At 42.0% G+C, this 11046-nt stretch overlaps 1 pseudogene; it reads right to left on the minus strand.

The window, feature by feature from the left end:
• Window positions 1–1057: 1057 nt before the first annotated feature.
• Window positions 1058–1259, minus strand: LOC120057239 (annotated as a pseudogene).
• Between the last annotated feature and the right edge of the window lie 9787 nt (window positions 1260–11046).

The following is an 11046-nucleotide window of genomic DNA, read 5'->3' on the forward strand; positions in this document are numbered from 1 at the left end:
AGCCATGAACTGACCCTCCATCTTCGGAGGATGCAGCTTTGAAAGACTTGACCTTTGCTTGTTTGTTTTTTTGCTCTTTAAGCGCTTTGAAATTCTATGGAAAGCGTTAAATGTAATAAATGATTATTAATTAATACATAGTTAACTAGCGAGCTAACTTTGGATCTATCTAGCTAGGCCTAATGTTTAGAATTTGACATCCAACCGCTAATGTATAGTCTATCAACATTTAATACCATGCTGCTGCACTGAGCCTGCTTTTCAGCACTTAAGGGTCTATCAGAGTATCAAACTTGTACGCACAGCAGTGTTCTAAAATATTGGAGCATTGGGATCGAATTCAAGCAATTTCTATAACTGTCTAAACATTCAAATGAATAGAGGACGCGTACTGGGAGATGCGTTGTTGGGAATTATGGGGAGGTTCGTGGTCGGACTGTGCGTTGCCCGAAGATGTTTGTCTCAGAACTGCGTAGCTGTGTCACAATGGGACGCAGGACTATGTCTCAGCGTCTGGATTATGATTCCGCTTTACTCTCCCGCTCCGGTCAGCCGCACTTGAACAGAAACGCACATGATACAAACGTTGGCCTACACCAAAGAGACAAACAAAACTCGCGGTACAGTCACTGAAAGGATATTTCCCACTGATTTGTATAAAAAATGTCAAGCGTTGAGAGACGTTTGATAGAACCAGTACAGGAAAATCTTCATATTGGATATTATTATTATGGTATTACGCACTACTACCGGCGGGAAAAGCAATATACATGCAACCCTACCCTGCAGTCCAATCGAAAGTTGACCACTAACCCATCCCCTCCGAAAGACACGCATACATATACAGGTTGGACAGGTAGGAGCCTGCCACACTGGGTGCCCAAGGAGCAGTTGTGTGTGTGTGTGTGTGTGTGTGTGGGGGGGTTAACGTGCCTTGCTCAAGGGCATGCAGGCAATGGCATCTAGGCAACCCTCACTTCCCGCCAGACTCGGGATTCGAACTGGCAACCTTCTTGTTGTTGGCTCACCTCTCTAACCATGAGGCTACCTGCAGCCAGAGAGGTGCACCCTTCCTGGAGAGCCTGCATTACTAGGTCGATGCGTGCAGCAGATGAGCAAGCCCCTATTCCATCTCCCCGTTCCAAAAAACTATTTCATATATGGCCCCCAGATAAGGGACGTAGCAGATATTACACTGACAGCAACAGATTTTTTAAGAGATACTACACTTGATCTTAGTCAAAAGGCAGAGAAGCCAAAAAAGTTGAAAAGTATCTTAACTGTCAAACTAAATATGGCCAGAGGAGCCAGATGTGCGCATACATACAATCATACACATTCCAAAACATATTGGCACACACACCATATCCAACCAACTTCTAACTCCTGATCAGAGGTGATCATAACATCGAGTTAGACAACTTTACTTTCTAGTTCTACATGAAAGATCCCAAAATAACTTCGAACGTATTTTATTTCAAATATAAACAGATCTCCCGTTATCTCTCTGTTTCAGAGGGGTCGGGTTAAATGAGGAAGACACATTTCAGTTGAAGGCATTCAGTTGTACAACTGACTAGGTATCCCCTTTCCCTCATTTAGAATGTTGCTGTGTGTTAGTTCACAACACAGCTGTCTATGCGAGGTGAAAATGTGGCCTTTCAAAAAGACAGATCGGCAGGGTTTTCACTTTTGGTACAGTTCTGTTGGTTCTACTGCAACACACAAGCTCATTAAGTGCTTGGTAGATTTCTTATACTATTTGAACCGAGTTCTGCTATTACTGCACAACTCACAATCTACTTAAACTTAAAGATCAGACGATGATTTATACCTGTTGTGGTTGAAGATTGTTGTGGGGCTGCTGTGGTGGTTGAACTCTCAGTGCTTCCTGAAAATATATCATAAGCAAAATACACTGTTGTCATGCTTGAATAACAATTATTTCTGCACTACAAAGATGGTTCTCTTTATCTCAGTGTTTCCCAAACTTGTTCATGGGGACCCCAAGGGGTGTACGTTTTGGTTTTTGCCCGAGCACTACACAGCTTATTTAAATAAGCTTGATGAAAGTTGATTCTTTTAATCAGCTATGTAGTGCTAGGGGGAAAAAAGAGAGCCAACATGTGTACCCCCCCGGGGTCCCCCGGTTGAAGTTTGGGGAAACCCTGCATTATCTTCTTCCAGATTAATGATCAGGTGACAATAATACCTCCTCGTGTGGGTGTAGATGGTTGTGGGGCTGCTGTAGTGGTTGAACTCTCAGTAATGTCTGAAAATATACCATAAGAAAAAAAAGCTTAATTAGTTTGTGTTAAATAGTGCTGCAATGTTTACAATAGCAATACCAGCTTTATAGCTGATGTTTCATCCCTTCAGTACAGCTAAGCAACAGTGGAACTTTAGAAACCGCTCTACTGTCACATGTACTTCCAAACCAACTTTTTTTTGCATTAAAAAGATTGACAGGAAGCTTCTTACTTAGAATTTGAATTACAAATCTCTTTAGAATTGTAGATGCACAGTCCACATAATACTGTTGCTTTTCATCTTCTTTGGTTACATTCCAAAATACAACAGCAAGGCCGTTGGCGTCATTCTTCAACTGGATCCTGTCCTGATAACGTGGATCCACAGTCAACTGACAGCTTCTTGCTATACTCGAACACTTGGCCAATTTTCTCTGTACATACACTGAAGTTTGACAACGGACACTGGTCATCATCAGGTATTTCTATGGATGAGGACTCCCCCACACGACAACGAAGTGTTTCCAAGAAAACTGTAAAAATAGGAGAAAATATTCACTGCACAATTTTTACAGCCACAGCAAAAATGATTGAACATTAAATAATGTTACTCCCCAGGCTTATTTTCAAGATGCTGGTGCTATCTACATACACTTTCCCTCAGCCAACAATACAGAACAGGAAAAAAATCAAGTAAAGCAGTATTTTTATGTATTGACTAATAAAGTGTGTCAAGATTATTTTCAATAAATTCAAAAAAAGAAAGAAAAAAAGGCTATAACGATGGTTAAAAATGTACCCTAACCAACCTATAAATGGGACAATCCCGTCAGTCATGTTGACTGACTCAAATTTATGCTGGTGGAACCTCTGCTGTAGTCCAGCCATGTTACATTTTGTAAACAAGCTATTGATATAACAGCGGACCATGCAATAGCTGACCATTGTAACCAGGGCATGACATTAATCTTTCGGTGAACCAGTGTCAGTGTCTGGTGGGCAAAAAATATTCACCAGCCACTCAGACTATTAACTAGCTCTCAAGAACCCAAGGGGCCATACAGCCATTGGGTTCTCATTCAAACCATTGACAACACCCTGGACGCTCTGTCTAACTGTTAATAATCATTACGTGCAATATGCCTTTGAAATCTCAAACTACTTTCATATCACCCCATTTTAAAACACAGATTCCTACAGAGGGGAATCCTGAGCTAATAAAAACTCTGGTCAGTGTAAAATAAAAATCTATGGGGAAAAAAACATTTTGTATCTAAAGTTATTTTGGATAATAATTGAGTGTTTAAGATTTGCAAAATCCCAGATTTTCATTAAATGCAATAAGAAATTACATTCAAATAATGTTTGGGCTTTTTAAATAGAAATTCAAAAGCCCAAAATTGTGAACATTAAATTGCCAAAACATTGAAAATATACTTAGTTTGCATTTGATTACTTTATTTTTTCCATTCCTTAGTCATCATCTCATCTCTGCTCAGGCAGTAACAGCCAAACATTAACTATGTACTCTCCATACTGTTCTGTCTTTAGTCATCCTATTTATACTGAACAAGAATTTCAACGCAAAATGTAAAGTGTTGGTCCCATGTTTCATGAGCTGAAATAAAAGATCAAAGAAATGTTCCATACAGACAAAAAACGTATCTCTTAAATTGTGCACACATTTGTTTACATCCCTTTTAGTGAGCATTTCTCCTTTGCCAAGACAATCCATCCACCTGACAGGCATGTAATATCAAGAAGCTGATTTAAACAGCATGATCATTACACAGGTGCACCTTGTGCTGTGGGAAATAAAAGGGCCAATAAAATGTGCAGTTTTGTCACAACAAAATGCCACAGATGTCTCATGTTTTGAGGGAGTGTGCAATTGGCATGCTGACTGCAGGAATGTCCACCAGAGCTGTTGCCAGAGAATTTAATGTTAATTTCGCTCACAACTGCAGACCACGTGTTACTACACCAGCCCAAGACCTCCACATCCGGGCGTCTTGACCTGTGGTATCGTCTGAGACCAGCCACCCGGAGAAACTGAGTTTATACAACCAAATAATTTTTGCACAAATGGTCAGAAACTGTCTCAGGGAAGCTCATCCTTGTGCTCGTCATCCTTGCCAGGATCTTTACCTGACTGCAGTTTGGCGTCTTAACCGACTTCAGTTGGCAATGCTCACCTTCAACGGCCACTGTCACTCTGGAGAAGTGTGCTCTTCACAGATGAATCCCGGTTTCAAATGTACAGGGCAGATAGCGTAGCGTGTACGGCGTCGTGTGGGCGAATGGTTTACTTATGTCAACGTTGTGAACAGAGTGCCCCATGGTGGTGGGGTTATGGTATGGGCACGCATAAGCTATGGACAATGAAGACTACTGCATTTTATCGATGGCAATTTGAATGGACAGAGGTACCGTGACGAGATCCTGAGGCCCATTGTGCCATTCATTCGCCACCATAACCTCATGTTTCAGCATGATAACGCATGACCCCATGTCGTAAGGATCTGTACACAATTCCTGGAAGCTGAAAATGTCCAAGTTCTTCCATGACAGCATGCTCAATTGGGATGCTCTGGATAGACGTGTAGGACAGCGTGTTCCAGTTCACACAAATATCCAGCAACTTTGCACAGCCTTTGAAAAGGAGTGGGACAACATTCCACAATCAACTATGCAAAGGAGATGTGCTGCACAAGGCGAACAAATGGTGGTTACACCTGATACTGACTGGTTTCCTGATCCACGCCCCTACCTTAAATGTTTTTGTTTTTTTAACGGTATCTGTTTTCCCAGTCATGTGAAATCCATAGAATAGGGCCTAATGAATTATTTCCTTATATGAACTGTAACATCTTTGAAATTGTTGCGTTAGTATTTTTCTTCAGTGTAGCTAGGCTAGCTGCAGACATGTGACAAAATCATTTTACTAGCTCTTCAAATAAGATAAGACATCATTTCACGAACTTGATTTGCCTACAAAATTATTCGATTTATCTCCAGATAAACTGCGCGTTAGGAGCACAAAAAACGGACTAAACGGAATTCAAGTACTCTGAACAGACATCAATTAGTTGTTTAATACCCCCCCCCCCCCCCAATTTTTTTTGTTAATTGTTCATCACTAGTCAAGAACTTGGATTAAAGGTATTTTAGTTGAGGAATGAGAATTTTAGGGAAGGTCTGTTTTGCACTCAGTCTTTTCGACAAATTTTCTGGTGTTGTAGTACATTTTCAAGTATGTTATAAAAATACTAAATTCCAATTGTATAATTAATTAAAACAAACCTGTTTTCAACTGGCTGGAAGGCAGGCTGGACAAGAACCAGATTATAACTGGGCCAACACTCAAACACCTAAAGAGAAATTGACAAACCCATTTTCAATAAATCACATTCATAGTAACTTTATAACCAAGTGACTGTTAGGATATTACCATTATTTATGTATTAGCTAACGTTAATGATATCCTTAGCTAAGAATTTAACTCCAATGATGTTGACATCAATTTTAGCAAACGGATCATGTTCCATTGTAGTTCGAATCAATATAGCGTTACTCGGTAACGTGAATTAACGAATGACCCAGATATAAGTACAAGGCAATAATTTACGTTTGAAACATACGTAAATTAGCTAAAGCTAACCCACTTGCTCATGGACATCATTTCGACGAACGATAGGTCAGGGAAAGCTAGGTCAGGGAAAGCTAACCTCTATCCTAACTTCAAGCCTTACATTACACAGATACTTTTGTCTTTAGCTAACGTTAGCTAGCTATAGATTTTATACTAGACGCCGGTCAATGGGGAAAAAAATCGTAATATACAACGTCGTAAGCTTGCTAAATTTAGCTAACTTTACAATTCGAAAAGCCATGGTAGCTAACGTTAGTTAACATTTACTTGTCTTCTTAGCTAGCTTGCCTGAGATAGCAAACGTTAGCTACAGTAGCTAACACATCGACGAACTAGCAGAAGACTCACCAGCGAAAATCCATCTTCATTAACTAGCTAGCTACACTGGGTTGTGTACACAAGCCTTGAAAGTGTTTAACTAGCTATGTAAGGATTGCTCTGGAGCGAATGACGACACGACCATCTAGATTCACGTGTCGCCTATACCACTTTCTTGTTTTTAAAGGACTGTTCTGTAGCGAATGACGTCACGACCATTCGTTGCCTAATACCACTTTCTTGTTTTTAATTTTCGCGCTAAAGTGGCCATTGAGGGAGTTCTATTACGCTGTCCCGGTCTCAACCGAACAATGGCCGTCAGGTCATCGAAAGCGGGGAGGGAAGAGCGCCCTTCTCAAATCAAACAGTAATCTGCTCCGCTCGGTCACGTTGTCAACAAGGAATCTAGGTAGATCGTCCAGAAACATTTCCAACATCTCTTTTCCATCAAATACATGTTTGAATTTTCAAACTAGATAAACCGTTCTCATCAAAAACAATACTTATTTCTACCCGCCAGAGCGGGGCATCTGTCTCACTCCCGGGAGGAATCCCGTTTCCAAAACGAATGCACTTACTTTTCACCCAGCTCTCCATTCGCGGGAGTTTCATAACATATGCCTCCCGGGAGTGAGACAGGTGCCCCATTCTGACATACGCCGAGTATAATTAATTATTGCTTTTGATAAGAATTATTGCTTTTGATTATCTTACCTCATTTGCACACACTGTATATATACTGTAATGGAGCAGGTCTCGAAACCTCGACCTTCCAGCCCGAAGTCCAGCGCGCTATCGACTGTGCCACAAAAGCATGCTCGAACGGCAAGGTCGATATCCCAGGGTCGTTACACTACTCCCTCCTTTCAAAGAGCGCGTCCTCGCGCTCGCTTGCGACTTACGTCTTACATGCTGACCAGACCGGACACGTCGCGTGCGCGAGCGTTGCAAAATACATTTTGAAATCCATGTAATTCAATTATTGCACCCACACTGCTCGCGCTGGCGCGCGTCTGCGATGCCAAGGGCTAAAATATAACACCTTGCCCAAACCGGCTGCGCGCGTGCGCCATCGTGCGCTATCGTGCATACATTTATTTTGCCCCCCCCACATCAAACGCGATCACTACACGCAGGTTAAAATATCAAAACAAACTCTGAACCAATGACATTAATTTGGGGACAGGTCGAAAAGCATTAAACATGTATGGTATTTTAGCTAGTTAGCTTGCACTTGCTAGCTAATGTTAATTTGTCCTATTTAGCTAGCTTGCTGTTGCTAGCTAATTTGTCCTGGGATATAAACATTGAGTTGTTATTTTACCTGAAATGGACATGGATCTCTACTCCGACAATTAATCCACATATAAAACGGCCAACCAAATCGTTTCTAGTCATCTCTCCTTCTTCCAGGCCTTTTCATCGTTTAAATTATATGGTGATCGCATCTAAACTTTCATTGTATTACCACGACTACCGGCAAAACAGTTTGCGTCTTTCTATCACCCACGTGGGTATATCCAATGAGGAGATGGCACGTGGGTACCTGCTTCTATAAACCAATGAGGAGATGGGAGAGGCAGGACTTGCAGCTCAAAAATAGGAATGAATTTTATTTTAGCCCTTGGCAACACAGACGCTCGTTGACACGCATGAGCAGTGTGGGTGCAATAATTGAATAACATAGATTTCTAAATATGTTTTGCAACGCTCGCGTGCACAACTCATAGTAAGGGTATTACAGGAAGGAGCTCACCGGCCAAGCACATGCACTGTTGGGGATGCAAGGTCCGATCACTTCTGACACCAAGACACCAATGTAATGAAACAGGCAGGGAGCAGGTCTCGAACCCTCAACCTTCTAGCCCGAAGTCCAGTGCGCTGTCGACTGTGACGCAAAAGCATGCTCGAGCTGCAGAGTCGATATCCGCGTTTTTTTATATTTTTATATATATTTTTATTTTATTTGTTATTTTACCAGGTAAGTTGACTGAGAACACGTTCTCATTTACAGCAACGACCTGGGAAATAGTTACAGGGGAGAGGAGGGGGATGAATTTCAGCCCTGCCACAAAAGGAACAGCTGACATCATGTCAGTGATTCTCTCGTTAACACAGATGTGAGTGTTGACGAGGACAAGGCTGGAGATCATTCTGTCATGCTGATTGAGTTCGAATAACAGACTGGAAGCTTCAAAAGGAGGGTGGTGCTTAGAATCATTGTTCTTCCTCTGTCAACCATGGTTACCTGCAAGGAAACACGTGCTGCCATCATTGCTTTGCACAAACAGGGCTTCACAGGCAAGGATATTGCTACCAGTAAGATTGCACCTAAATCAAACATTTAGCGGACCATCAAGAACTTCAAGGAGAGCGGTTCAATTGTTGTGAAGAAGGCTTCAGGGCGCCCAAGAAAGTCCAGCAAGCGCCAGGACCGTCTCCTAAAGTTGATTCAGCTGCGGAATCAGGGCACCACCAGTACAGAGCTTGCTCAGGAATGGCAGCAGGCAGGTGTGAGTGCATCTGCACGCAGTGAGGCGAAGACTTTTGGAGGATGGCCTGGTGTCAAGAAGGGCAGCAAAGAAGCCACTTCTCTCCAGGAAAAACATCAGGGACAGACTGATATTCTGAAAAAGGTACAGGGATTGGACTGCTGAGGACTGGGGTAAAGTCATTTTCTCTGATGAATCCCCTTTCCGATTGTTTGGGGCATCCGGAAAAAAGCTTGTCCGGAGAAGACAAGGTGAGCGCTACCATCAGTCCTGTGTCATGCCAACAGTAAAGCATCCTGAGACCATTTATGTGTGGGGTTGCTTCTCAGCCAAGGGAGTGGGCTCACTCACAATTTTGCCTAAGAACTCAGCCATGAATAAAGAATGGTACCAACACATCCTCCGAGAGCAACTTCTCCTAACCATCCAGGAACAGTTTGGTGACGAACAATGCCTTTTCCAGCATGATGGAGCACCTTACCATAAGGCAAAAGTGGCTCGGGGAACAAAACATCGATATTTTGGGTCCATGGACAGGAAACTCCCCAGACCTTAATCCCATTGAGAACTTGTGGTCAATCCTAAAGATTCGGACAAACTCCAAGCATTAATTATGCAAGAATGGGCTGCCATCAGTCAGGATGTGGCCCAGAAGTTAATTGACAGCATGCCAGGGCGGATTGCAGAGGTCTTGAAAAAGAAGGGTCAACACTGCAAATATTGACTCTTTGCATCAACTTCATGTAACTGTCAATAAAAGCCGTTGACGCTTATGAAATTCTTGTAATTATACTTCAGTATTCCATAGTAGCATCTGACAAAAATATCTAAAGACACTGAAGCAGCAAACTTTGTGAAAATTAATATTTCTGTCATTCTCAAAACTTTTGGCCACGACTGTACATCTGCTCTCCTTTCTAGCCAATGCAGCTAAAAACCCAGTGCAGGCTCCTGGCAGGTTTTTGCAGATATAAGGGGAATTTATAACGTTAACATCCCCACAAAAAGATAACCAACAATTTTAGTTTATCTGCACGAACCCAGCCTTTACTTTGAAACATTCATACACCAATTGGCTTAATAATTTATCTACTAACTAAATAATCACATAAATGCATAAACAAACAACACAGTAGATATGGTTACAAGGAAATGATAGGTAAGGTTCCCTAGTGGGCTAAGCCGATATGACGGTTTGGTGGACAAAGGGAAGTAGGTGCAGACTGAGAACAGCGGGAAAGACAAAACGGATTCACTACACAGTTGATGATTATATTAATTGAAATGCTAATCCTTTGCACATGAACGCTCACTCATTCGGGAATAACTGCAATCAATATATATTTACGCTCAGTGTGTCGTCCGTCTGTCTGTTGGAGAGTTCATCCGAGCGTCTCTCTGCTTCCCTGAAAAAGTATTTTTTGGTTAGAATGGATACTTCAGAGTATCATTCAGAACTGTTCTCCTAGGATAGATGTTTTGGCGGTTGTCGGTCTTCGCATCCCAGGTTGACATAATTTCTAGTTGCAGACTAGTAATTAGTATCTAAGATTTGCTCTTATTCTGTCGGGATCGATAGTCTCAGAGTCTCACCATTTCCTGCCGTGTAGCCAATGCTCCATGTGGTATGGTTAGGAATTCAACAACCATTACAACCTTAGCTTATACTGAGGTTTTTGTGGTCTGAAGAGGATTTCCTCAGGAGGGGTTTTTATTTGTAACAATAGAAAAGGCGGGTCTATGAAGCCAGATCATGTCTGTGCTCACGGGGGCGGGCCAATGACTTAGTTAAACTTTAGGGAATACAATTCTTTCACATTAAAGGTTTAACATCATGTTACATCATTTCACAAATAGTTTCATCTTTACTCATTAATTTTATACAAGAATTAGATGCAAACCCCATAATTGAGAAATGTACATATTCAGAGATATAGTTATGTGTGTTTCCTGTCCTCTCGGAGGTCACCAAATGAAACACACTCATCATACCCGTCCCTTAAGTGTCCACGGACCACGGGGAGAGAGTCTCCGCCAGGAATTTACGACCTGAGATAACAGAACCTGGGTGTAGGAGAGAGAGGGAGAGAGGGGGATGCCACAATCTATACCCAGAAAGGGCCACGTCATGACACAAGGCAAAAATCTGTCGTTCTGCCCCTGGGCAAGGCAGTTAACCCACTGTTCCCAGGTACCGAATACATGGATGTCGATTAAGGCAGACCTCTGCACCTCTCTGATTCAGAGGGGTTGGGTTGAATGCAGAAGACACATTTCAGTGGAATGCATTCAGTTGTACAATTGACTAGATCTTTTCCCTTTCTTGGTTACCTCC

Source organism: Salvelinus namaycush, chromosome 1 (assembly GCF_016432855.1).
Source record: "Salvelinus namaycush isolate Seneca chromosome 1, SaNama_1.0, whole genome shotgun sequence".
NCBI classification, from domain to species: domain Eukaryota; kingdom Metazoa; phylum Chordata; class Actinopteri; order Salmoniformes; family Salmonidae; genus Salvelinus; species Salvelinus namaycush.